A 13,552-nucleotide genomic window follows, 5' to 3' on the forward strand; every position below is an offset into this window, starting at 1 on the left:
ATATATATATGATATATTTATATGACATATATATATAAATATGATATATATATGATATATATATATATGATATATATATATATATATATATATATATATTATATAGGACTGCCGACTGTCATCACGACGGTTCTAGGTTCGATCCTCGGCTTGGGAGAGGTGTTAGTCTAGCGGCACTGATGAGTTGTGATACAACGAAACAGGTCTGTATGTCGATGACTAAAATATATTTTATAAAGCTCCCCTCTTTGGTAGAGCACTCTCGTAAATTATCTTACTCGCTACTTAATTTAGCTGAAATAATGCGAAGCTCGCGATTTGTTTACAAACAAACGTTTGAGCCCTCTACGAGTAGCGGACGAATGTTTATTTAAATAATCGTTCGGACAGGTTAATTTCGGCCACCGATTCCGTAGTCAAGGGGGTAGGACTGCCGACTGTCATCACGACGGTTCTAGGTTCGATCCTCGGCTTGGGAGAGGTGTTAGTCTAGCGGCACTGATGAGTTGTGATACAACGAAACAGGTCTGTATGTCGATGACTAAAATATATTTTATATATATATATTATATAGGAATTAAATAGCAATGCAGGAAACCGGGTGTTGAAGTAAGATAAAGTATGAACAAAAATACGGACGAAGGTTTGCAGTTTTTTAAAAAAATCTCTGTACATTGTTGTGACCCGGAAGGATCACTTAGGAGAAGAGATACACAGATATGAATTAGACACGTAATTCGTATCGAACTACAAAACGGAATATATAAAGAGTACATTACTTTAAAAAATAACAAAAAGTATATAAAGAGCAACAGTCGTAGCACCCACCGTCAAATGATGTACTACAAAATTACACAGACCACAATGACTACACCGAGTCGGTACCTTTCGATCTATTTATACAGTTCGATAGAGTTCATATTTTGTGCATGGGTGAGCCCCTAGTGCATATATCTATTTACTTTAAAAAATAACAAAAAAATCCTAAATACAAATCAGTTAATTTGACTTACTGATTGATTTAACTGAGATAATAAAAGTCTTACAGTTTTCACAAAGAAGGAACTTAAAAGAATGTCGTAAAAACGAAAAAAATATCATAAAAATGGAACTGTAAGACAGATTAGTTTAAATGTCAAGCGGAGAACAGAACTTGTTTTATATTCTAATCGTTGTATATAAAATTATACATAATGTTCCCGTATTTATTATTGTTATCATTATTTTCTTTATTATCAACATTATCGTTTGATTTGTTTATTTTTTAGATAATTTGGTTTAATCCTCTATTTCACAGAAGAGATGTAGCGAGTTATTCTTTGCTTTATCGTTATTTTCATGGCAAGTGCTCGACTGAGCTTCAATCTATGGTACGTCTCGCCAAACTTTCACAAGAAACACTCGTCTAGTTGAAAACACTATCAATAATTCCCCCCATTCTTTATCTGTGCCTAAACCTAAACGTAGATTTCAGGAACAAAGCTTCTTTCTTAAAACTGATCGCCCCTGGATCTATCTAACGTTTTCCTGCTTTCCAACTGACTACAATATGGTTGTCTTCAAGTCTAATGTAAACAAGTTCTTGATAAGCCGTTCCCCTTAAGCTAACAAATTTACTGAATTTACATTACTTACAACTACTATATTGTCCAATTGACTACTGTACACTCTTTAACCCTTATCCTTTAGTGCCCCCCTGGCCTTGATAAGTGGTGATGCCTATGTAAAAAAATAACATACTTTAAATTTAACTTCATACATTAAATAGTAAAAACAGTAATTTAATACGAATACAACTCATATATCTATAACAGTGAGAATGTGTCTATTAGGACAATTCTCGGCTCATATACTCAACGATTTTTTTATCTACAGATTTTAAATTTAGTATATAGGATATTCAGACATGTGGAAAAATTTAAATCCGTTTTCATCCGGAAGAAATTGGTTGCTAAAGTGTCAGAGTTGAAAAATTAGTATTTTCGTGTCATCTTTTTTTTTTTTTTTGCCAACTGTTTCACGGCTGTGGATGTGTTAGTTGTTTACATTATATAAATAAAATAAGTAGGTTTGAAAACACTGTTTTAACATCGTGTCAAGTTAGCCTAATGATTATAGTACATGTAATGCAATCAATAATTTTATATAAGTAAATTATATAAATAAACAGGTAAATAAATAACAAACGTGAACAGACACTACAGCAGTATCCAACGGCGTTTTCATAGCAAGGCCACTTCTGATCAAACCTGCTAGTATATATATAAAAGTGAACGTGTCTGTGTATCTGTCTGTCTGTGTATCTGTGTGTCTGTGTGTGTACATTTCCCTACGCAATAACTTTGTCAATTTTAAGTCTACAGACTCCAAATTTGATAGACAGGTTACTGAGACTTGGGAAAATCGATGTGATCGGTTTTCGGCCAGAAATTTGGCGATTAAGGGGTCAAAGTTCAACGATTTGACCTTTGAGAACTCTACCAAACTCCTCCAACAATTTTAGGTCTAAACACTTGAAATTTTAGATATAAGTTCCTTGGCATAGATCTAACTTAATAACTCGATTTGAACCCAAAACAATAAATTTTAAGGGGTCATAATATGGGTCAAAATTTAAAAAAATGTACCGCTATTTTTTTTTTTTTTTTTTTGCTCAACATACACCTCCAAATACCCGGGCAACGTCGGGCACCAATGCTAGTATATCTATAAAAGTGAACGTGTGTGTGTGTGTGTGTGTGTGTCTGTTTGTGTACATTTCCCTACGCAATAGCTCTGTCAATTTTTAGGCTACAGACTCCAAATTTGACATACAGGGTACTAAGATTTTGGAAAATCTTTGTGATCGGTTTTCGGCCAGAAATTTGGCTGTTAAGGGGTCAAAGTTTAACAATTTGACCTTTGAGCACTCTACCAAAATCCTTCGAAAATTTTGGGTCTAAACACTTGAAATTTTGGATATATGTTCCTTGGACATAGATCTAACTTAATAACTTGATTTGAGCCCAAAACAATAAATGTTAAGGGGTTATAATATGGGTCAAAGTTAAAAAATTGGCCTTTTTTTTTTTTTTTTGCTCAACATACACCTCCAAACACTCGGGCAACGCCGGGCTGAAATGCTAGTATATGTGTATATGTGTATATATATATATATATATATATATATATATATATATATATATATATATATGAATATATACAAATAACTCAATGACGCGAATATTAAACTAAACTAGGGTTACAATTAGTCTTTTTCTCTACTTGACAAAACCAAGTCCACTTACGGTTTCATTATTACTGTTTCGTTCTTGTTATTTGCTTACATCAAGCAGCTTCATACCTTGTATGGAGCGATATTCATTAATAATAAAATAAAGTGGTCTAAGAAATACGAAGACGTGGTTACCAGGAAGAATTTGCAAAATGGATTTCCAAAACAGTTTTGTGAAAACCTTGGAGAGACACGAATCTAGCATTGTAGCATCCGCATCCGCATTTACAAGGACAAAAAGAATACGAAAAGCACCTTAAAATTTTAGCAAATAAATAATAAACGGGGCTATTTTTTTTATCTATCAATATCTCCATAAAAAGTGCTCGACTGAGCCCCAATCTTTGGTTCAACTTTATAGAATATTCACAGCAAAAAAGCATGTTTTCCACAACGAAAAAATATTTTCTTTCTTCTTCCATTTGTCCTACTGTTGTGGAATCATACCCACCCTTATAATCACTAAGATGGACTTATCCTTAGCCATATAAGCAGCAAGTATAGACCGCTCAGTGAGAGCTATCCGGATGCCATACAGAGACGACTCCCCACAGACTTACTAATCTTCCTGTATCACTAACCCTTTTCTGGATATAAATGTTCTTCGTATTCTCACCAGTCGTCTTGTTTTCCTACTTTCACCTTTCCCGACTCCACTACACTTACGTAGGGCGAATTATCGATGAACAGAGTTTTTTTTTACAAAATATTCCTATTACCGGAACACATTACCTCAGGGTTGTTTACCTGGAAATTACAACGGTGTGATGTTAACAATTACTCGCTTTAAACCGTCTGCATAACTAATCAATTTTAATTCATTCTATTAATTATTCTCAATCATCTCATAATATTCTTCATCTTTCAACTGACACTCATTAAATCACATTAAGTGTAGTACTGGAGTGGCTTTTGCTCTTGATAATTAATGACTTTTTAAACTAACAAAGTTTCATATAATTGAAACAGACAAATTCTTTCTGACCAGTTCCACCTCTACTCTTATATAAAAATCACTTTGTGTGTGTGTGAATTCCTTCCTCATAAATTCCGAAACGGCTTAGCCTATCTTTTTCAAATTTCACACAAAATTAATTTATATTTCTGGCAGTGTTCTATGGTATGTTTTGTACGGAAATTCATCCGATAAATATAAAAAATCAGAAAAAATTCTGATTGTAAAAATAGTCTTTCTTCTCTTATAGATAAACATAATTTTAAGAAGATAATATTTTACGTTACACCGATGTAATCTTGACCGGTGTAACGAAAATCCTTCTTTTTTATCTATAAGAGAAGTAGGACTATTTTTAAGATCGTCAAACCTAAATATCAGTTGACGTGATATTTTAAACAGAGACCGAATTTGATGAACGGCATTATCATTTTATTTTAATTTTTAGTTTTTGCGTGCTTTTTCTGGTTCCATAATTGAAAGCTTACTACTTCTGCAAAAAAAAAAAAAAAAAAAATTAAAAATAAATAAATCCAGTAAGAAAATTGTTTTTTATAACTTAAATGTTGTTATAAACGAATGTCGACACTCCCTTGGCTCGCTCAGCTTTACAGGTACACTCAACTCCCCAACCCACTGCACCCTAGATGAACACGTGAAATGTTCGCTCACCTCGATCTGAGTCTAGCTCTGTTGTCCCTATTAAAACGTCTCCCCACGGGACAGAGTTAGACACCAGGGCCGTTTTTTAATGTTGAGAAAAGGTACAAAAATAAGAATTGTCTCAGTCGTGAAGGATTTCTCCTCCACTGACAGAGAACAAGACTGTTGCTTTACCCACTTCTCTCTCAATCGTTAATAATTTTGAAAGTTGTTGTTCTTCAAACATTTCCTTAATCCGACATATCTCAACAATTTACTTGCCTCTCTACGAGGGCAGAGTTAGACACCAGCTTGTTTTTTTTTTAATGTGGAGGAAAATCAAATTCCTCGAAAAAGGGCACTCTGGATAGGAACAAAAATAAAAATTACCTGAGTCTAGAAGGATTTCTACTCCGCTAATCGAAGCAAGAAATGGTGAAGTGTAGTATCAGAACAGATACTACACTTTGTTTCTCGCTTGTATTTCAAGTTTCCTTCTTAACGTGAATATTATATTTTTATTGGAATCCTTTGAGATGAGTAATTTTATACATTTATTTACTTATTCGTGGACTGTTATCCTCATCTTCATAGTTGTTTCACCAGGTTTCGGCCGTCTATTCCTCTGGCCTTCTTCAGAAGAGACGTTGCGAGCCTATCCTTGTTTTATCGTTATTTTCATGGCAGGTGCTCGTCTGAACTCCAATCTCTGGTCCCCCCCCTCGCCAATCTTTCACGAAAAACACCCGTCTAGCTGAATCCACTGTGAAAAATTTCCCCCACTCTTTATCTGTGCCTAAATCAAAATGTGGATTCCATGAACAAAGCTTCTTTCTTAGAACTGCACGTCTGTGGAACTCGGTTCCGTCTGCCTGCTTCCCACCTGACTACAACCTGGATGTCTTCAAGTCCAACGTTAACAAATTCCTAATGAACCGCCCCCTTAAGTAAACACTTCATTAAATCTCCACACTAACGTACTGTAATTGCAATAATCCTTATCCCTGAGTGGCTTCCGGGCCTTGATAAGTGCTGACCACCGTGTAAAAAAAAATGGTGGCTAATCGCGACGGATAAGAATGGTGAGTAATTACTGATTTCCATAGTTGTTTTTGTCTCACCACGTTTTGGCTAACTAATCCTGTGGCCTGCTTCGGAGCCCGTGGCGCAGTGCATAGAGGCGTTGAATCTCTACAGCTTCATTTAAGCATTGTCTGAGGATAGCGGTCTCAGTCTTAGCTAAAACATGAAGATGTGAATAATAATCTGCGAATAAATAAATAAACCAGAGTCTAGTTCCAAATCAACACATAATTCCACTTAAAATTATATCTACTGTTTACTATCCTGGACGACGACAGAAAACTTACATGAAATTTTTTTAAACACTGGTATATGTATAGTTTAGCTGCGTAAATTAATTTAGACGAAAAGTTATAAAAACTATTTCTTTTTTCTTATATAAAACACATTATAAGACCCAAAGGCTTTTAATAATTAAAAATGTATACGCAAAGATCTAGCTCCACAAAAGAGGCGAATGACTTATAAATAATTACTTTTTTTAGTTTATTAAAAATTACGATAACCGGGAATGCAATATTTAGTGTGTAGGGGAGGGGGTAAGGTAAATTAGCATTTTGAATTTCATTTTTGGGCGTACCAATATCGCCGTTATATATTGAACTTTACACTCCACCGCACGAGGTCCTGGATATGACCTTAAACTATATCCAGTGGTGAGACCCCAGCTTGTGAGCTTTGGGGAGTGTGGAGCCACCCTTTAATTACTATTGCTCCCAGGTCCACTCTGACCCGGAGTGGTAGTACCTGTTAAGGTCCCAACTATGGGTTAAATAGAAACCGACTTGAAAACAACAAATATATTCTATTAAATTTTTTTTCTTCAAAATCTTTGGATTCGGCATTAAATAACCCGAAAAGGGTTGATATGCCGTAAAACAAAAACAACCAACTAATCCACCGCACGAACATATCATTGTTTCTTATCAAAATTGAAACTCAAAGTTGATTGTGGAAACGGAAAGATTTGCAATTCTTACTTAAAATTATAACTACTGCTTACTATCCTGCTTCTACGATCACCCAGGGTTATCTCGTAACATTATCATCTAATGGTAGGGGCAGTCTTACACTATGTGTCTTCCTTTACATAACGCTGGACTCTAAGTGAACCGAGAGATTACAAATCTAGCGCACTAGGTGAAGTGCGCTGATAATAATCGATGTTGTTCCCTAGAGTCTGAGTGACAACAAACCTCTCCAAATTTCCATTCTCCATAATTTTGAAATAATCTTTCCAAATAATCTTTTCAAATTTCTTTTGCGTGATCGCAACAGTTGTTTACCATTTATTTTTTGCTGACCACGATCATTTGTCTTCACTGTGATTTGAGTGACAGTACCGCCTCCCCAGGATTCCAGTCATCTCTGCACTGTTCTAGTATAGGTCTGCTTACTGCTCCCCTCCTCTTTTTAGTACAGGTCTGCTTACTGCTCCCCTCCTCTTTCTAGTAGAGGTCTGGTTACTGCTACCCGCCTCGTTCGTTTCGATATACAGGGGCTATTTTTCATTTAATCATTTATCTATCAGTGTACGACCCTTGAGTGATACCCCCTCTGTCTTGTTGTATAAGTTCGAGCGAAACATCATATTGTCTGGTAGGCGATTAGCAAAACAATTACAAGACGCCTCTCTAACTGACTATATCCATGACAAATAGCACCCTACCTGAGAATACTACCTTCAAACTCCTCGGACTAACATTTGTGGGCAATATAAACTGGAACAAATACATAGAGGACATTGCAAAGGTTGCTGCAAAGAAGGTGGCTTCCCTCTATCGAGCTAGAAGACTCCTTACACCTGGGAGTATCATGTACCTATACCAAGTCACCATTCACCCATGCATGGAGTATTTTTGTCACATCTGGGCTAGTGCATCTACCACTAGTCCCTCCCTCTTAGATAATCCAAAAAAGAGATATTAATCTAATTGGTCCAACTTTATCAACTAAGTCAACCTGTCCGATCGCCGCAATGTTGCATAACTGTTCCTGTTTTACAAATATTTTAATGGAATGTGTTCTGATGAACTCGTTTCACTTGTACCCCCCCCCCGACGTACATATCCCTGACAAACCCACTTAGCAATAAGATCTCGCCCTTTCACTGTTGATGTCTCTAAATCCCAGAAAGTTTCTATTCTAATAGTTTCTTCCCTCCAACAGCGAAATTTTTGAATTCTCTTCTTGCTGCCTACCTCCCTGGCTGTACTGATTTGCAGAAGTTTAAATGTAACATAAACAAATATCTTGTTAATCTTTCCTAGACATGGCCCTAAATATTAGCCCCTTGCGTCCAAGTAGTGATATGCTTTGTAAGGGGTGAACATGGCATGGGAAAATAGACCTCCTAGGACTGAACAACGACATATATCAGCTCAACACTTACACAGCAACTGTTAGACTGATTGTCTGGGCCGTTCTTCAAATGTTACCAACAACAGTCACTGCCAGATAAGTATGGTCCATATAAGCTAACGCGAAATGCATGTTGAATATGAATACAGCGGCGACGATTTGGTCATTGTATAAAAGAACGATTGTAAATGTCCCCTTTGAGAATCGATTGCCGAAATTGGTTATACGCTAAAGATGGACGATTAAGTATAGGACATATGGCCCATTGATTTCATCCGAAAACTAGTCTTAGTGAGAATTTTATCAGGCTAATTTTTACGCATCGATGCAGATAAGTTTTTTTTTTAGATTTAAAACGTAAGATGTAGCCGAAATATCTTGAGTCTGATTTAAAATATGTGCAGAATGTACACCGACATTTAGGCACAAAGGCATAAAGTTTAGACCGACATGCCAAGGTGTTAGCTCTACTGACCCATCAGACCCAATAATTTGCTAAAATAAATTTGATCTGCTTTTCAAAATTATGTGTGCAGTGGAACTGAATACATATACATTTATTAAAGGACGCTAGACTTCCATCATTGTAGTATTTCTGGTTTACTACTACTACTACTACTACTACTAATAATAATAATAATGATGTGATAATAACAATAATGATGATGATGATGATGATGATAATAATAATAATAATAACAATAATAATAATAATAATTCTGATTTCGTTTATTAACGTCTCTCTGGAAAGGGATGGGATTCATTTCTAGAGGATTTCCTTAATTCCGGCTTCAAACTAGGAGCTTCAAAGATCAAGGGGTTTCCTAAGGATGTTGGTGGTACCTATAATTGCAGAGGTTTGAAGGCCGCCTAAAACATCAGGGATTTGTAGTTTTTTCAATTGTCTTCCAGACGAGTTGATACTACTCCTAATGTACCAACTATGACCGGGATTATTTGTGTTTTAACCCCGTGTATATACCTTATCTCCAAGACCAATGGAGCATAATTGCTCCACATCTCATTCTTCTTTTCTCTCACATTCCTGTTCTAGGCTACTAGTTTTTTGAGACCTTGTCAATGACCACCAAATCCGGACGATTATGTTCCAATTGCTGGGTCGTTATGACACTTTTGTCCCATCATATCTCTACCTTGCCTTCTTCACTTGTTCTCACTTCATCAGGCACCTCCTCAAACCATTTTCCAGCACAATTCACCCCAACCCTCTTACACACCTCCCAACATATCCGAAGTCCCATGCGATCGTGTCTTTTGCGGTACTCTGTGTAGGCCAGTCCACTAAACCATGCTGCAAGGTACGCAATTGGCTCCGAGGTCTTACCACAAATCCGGCATTCTGCAGCAAATTCCTCTCCTAGAACCACTTTTTTGAACGATCATGTTCCTAATGACTGCTCTTGTGCTGCACAAAAGCTTCAGTACTCTTAGCCAGATACCCAGCTCTAAGCCATTGCCATGATCTTTCAGCAGCCACTTCTGCTATATCCTGGAAGAACCTTCCATGCATTTTCTTCCTAGCCAGTTCCTCTGCCCTTTTTCTATCCATACATTTCACATAATCAGCCTTGGTCTCACATACCTCCACTTCATTGGCCACAACCTTAAGCACCCACTCCTCACTTTTAACCACATGCTCCTTCAACGACATCTCCTCGGTTCTAACACAAACTTTTACACTTTTCAATCCTCTCCCACCATCTTTCCTCTTTTGATACAGCCTTGCTACGCTACTTCGAATGGGAAATATACCAAACATTGCTAAAACTTTTCTTGTTTTGATATCCATGGCATGCAAATCCTTGTCAGGCCATTCCAAAATTCCCGCACTGCATCTCAAAACACTGACTGCCCATGCATTTACTGCTTTCATTAGGTTTCCTCCATACAGTTTCGACTTTGCAAATAGTTTCACTCTTCTAAGATACTCCTTCCTGACCTTTTTCTTCATTTATCTGTTCATGATGCCTACACCCTCCAGCACTCCCAAATACTTATATCCTGTATCTTCTATTTCTTTCATGATTTCTCCATTTGGCAGCACTATTCCATTCGAATGAACCTTTACTCCTCTTTTCATCACCAGCACCGTGCATTTACTAATCCCAAACTCCATCCCAATGTCTTTTGAGTATGTCTCCACACGTTCTACCAGTCTCTCCATTTCCTCTTCATTTCCCCCGACTATTTTCAAATCATCCATAAACAGTAGATGGCCGAGGCGTCTGTCACCAGATCCAAAGTTATAACCCAGTTTTTCTCTCTTCAAAAGGATGCTCAGTGGCATCATTATCATTACAAAAAGAAGTGTCGATAACGAATCTCCTTGAAATATTCCACGTTTAATGCCAACCTGCCCCATCTCCTCTCTGTTTGCTGTCAGCACCGTTTTCCATTGAGCCATACTTGTCTCCAAAAGCCCTACCACATTCTCAGCAACCTTCATCATCAATAGTATTTCACGTATCCATGATGAGGAACCATGTCATAAGCCTTTCTCTAATCGATCCATGCTACGCTCAGATTCCTCTTCTCCTTCGCATCCTGCATTATTGCTTTATCAATCAGTAGTTGCTCTTTAGTACCCCTCGAACCTTTCTGGCACCACTTTTTTTCGTCAAGAAGAAAACCATTACTCTGTAGATGTTCACAAATTTTCTCCGCAAATATTCCAGTCAACAGTTTCCACATCAATGGCAGACATGTAATTGGTCTATAATTTTTGGCATCTTTTCTTTTTGCAGGATCTTTCCTAATCAGTTTTGTTCTTTCCTTCACAAGCCAATCAGGGGCATCTCTAGACTCATCAACCCTTTGCAGAGCAGCAGCTATAAGTGGATAAATGCATGGAAACTGTTTAAACCAGAAGCCTATCACTCCATCTGGACCAGTTGCCTTCCAGTTTGTCATCATTCGTGTGCAAGCTTTAACGTCATCGATGGTTATTTCAACGTTCTTCATCTGCTGCATTTCTGATAGCCTTTCTCTGACCTCTCCCAACCAGCTAGCCTTCACATTATATCGCCCTTCAACAGACCAAATCTCACTCCAGAACTTCCTTGCATATTTTGCATTTGGAGTGTTGTTATTTCCCGCCTGTTTACTACCATTTAATTCTTTATACAGCTGTGACTAATTGTTCTAGAAAAGGTTGTTCTGCCGAAATGCAACACTTTTTCCAACAAAGTTCCTAATTGTCATACCACCAGTGGTGACCTTCTCTTTCAACATTGTTAGAACGTTCATCGTTCCTTTTTCCAGCAATCTCCTTTCAAGCTTGTCCTGGGCTTTCTGTTCTAGTTTAACCACGTTTTCTTATTTCTTCGATTCTACCAATGTCTTTCCACCACCGTTTAATACTTTCTTCAAGCCGCCTCTGCCAGTATGGCCTTCTATCCTTCATTTCTCCCTTTTTCTTCTGTAATAAGCCAAGACGATTCGCAATAACGTATGACGCTGCATACAGAAGCCTGTTAAGTGCGTAATCGATATGTTCTTTCTTATGGTGTTGTGAATTACTCCTTGAATTATTTTTACCTCGTATTTCACCTTCAGCTTATCACTACTTGTAATCTCTATGATATCGTCTCTAAGAAGAACCTCTCTTAACTTCTGAAGTACTTCTTTGTCTACAGAAGTCAAAGTTCGAACTTCATCACCACTTCTCCATACATCTGCTCCTTTCACTGGCTCCATTGTCTCAGAGTCAATGATCTCATCTGCCTTAGATACTTCAAACACTTTCTCGTTATTTCCCCTAACCGTAGGATTCCATACCTCCTCAGTTGTCCGTCTCCCATCGTCGCTTACATTTCCTTCTGCACTTCCACTCTCAGTTCTTTCATCAGTACTAGTTTCATCAATTTTACTTTCGTTATTCATTTCATTCCTAATCACCCATTCAATCTGTTCTCTTGCTATCACTGAAAGTAGGTTGTTAATTTTAATTTGTTTTAACTGGGATACCAAACTCGCTACACTTCTAGCTCCTCCTCCTCTCGATTCCCATTCTTCCTTCACTTTTCGGATATAGCCACCAGATTTGGTACTTTCACTTCTTACAAAGCATTCCCACAGGCCTCTTCTTTCATCATCCGTCCAAGTTTATTTTACATTTCCTGTTCCAACTCCCTTCGTGTCTTGGGACCCTCTCTGGCAATTCTCACTCCCCATATATCTAGCCACATCCTAATAATTTCGTACAGTTGTATGATGACGACAGAACCCACCCCTGACCAGTGGGACACCTACCTGACGTGAGACCATCACAAGATGTTCTAGCCTCATTCACGTCGTTATTTTCAATATTTTGATTTGACATTCTCCCATTCTCTTATAAATGAGGTTAGTGAATTTAAGGTTACACCATCACCGATAGTTTTATCGAGACATTATCTCTAGGAGGGTTCCCCACCAAGATCAAAGATCCCCTCCCGGCCTTTTTCCTCCATCACCCCCACTATTCCCATTACCACCACCAACAACAATAGAAATAAAATCTACAGTCATAATGGCAACACTAATATCGGTAGCAATAATATTAACAGCAAAAACAATAATAGCAATGGCAGCAAAAACAACACCTACCATTACAGCTACTGTAATAATAAAAACATACCACCACTACTACTACCACCACCACCACTACTACTATTAGTAATAATATTAGTGATAATAGTAATAACCAATAAAATAAGTTTTTAAATGATAATAATAATAATGATAATGATAATAATAAAAATATGAATAATAATAATAATAAGTAGAAGAAGAACAACAACAATAATAATAAATTAATAATAATAATAATAATAATAATAATAATAATAATAATTTCAATTAGAAAAGCTTACTTTGTTCGCTTTTTTAACTCCTCTGCCGATGTTGCTTTTGTCCAGAAGAAATTACACAAAAACAGAAACATAAAACATCCAAACATGTGTAAGACAATTCCTTGTTTAACCATGAATTTCAAGTTCAAATTAATAATAATAATAATAATAATAATGATGATGATGATAATAATAATAATAATAATAATAATAATAATAATAATAATGATGAGCAAAATAGTTGAAGAGTACTAGAAATCTTGAGAAACTTGTTGTCACTCAGACTCCAGGGAGCACCACAAATTTTCCTCAGAAAAAAATCTTCGATGATGATTTACGTAAAACCGTCTAATAAGTTTATAATAATAATAATAATAATAATAA

Source organism: Euprymna scolopes, chromosome 18, assembly GCF_053919585.1.
Source record: "Euprymna scolopes isolate OS-2025 chromosome 18, ASM5391958v1, whole genome shotgun sequence".
In the NCBI taxonomy this organism is placed as follows: domain Eukaryota; kingdom Metazoa; phylum Mollusca; class Cephalopoda; order Sepiida; family Sepiolidae; genus Euprymna; species Euprymna scolopes.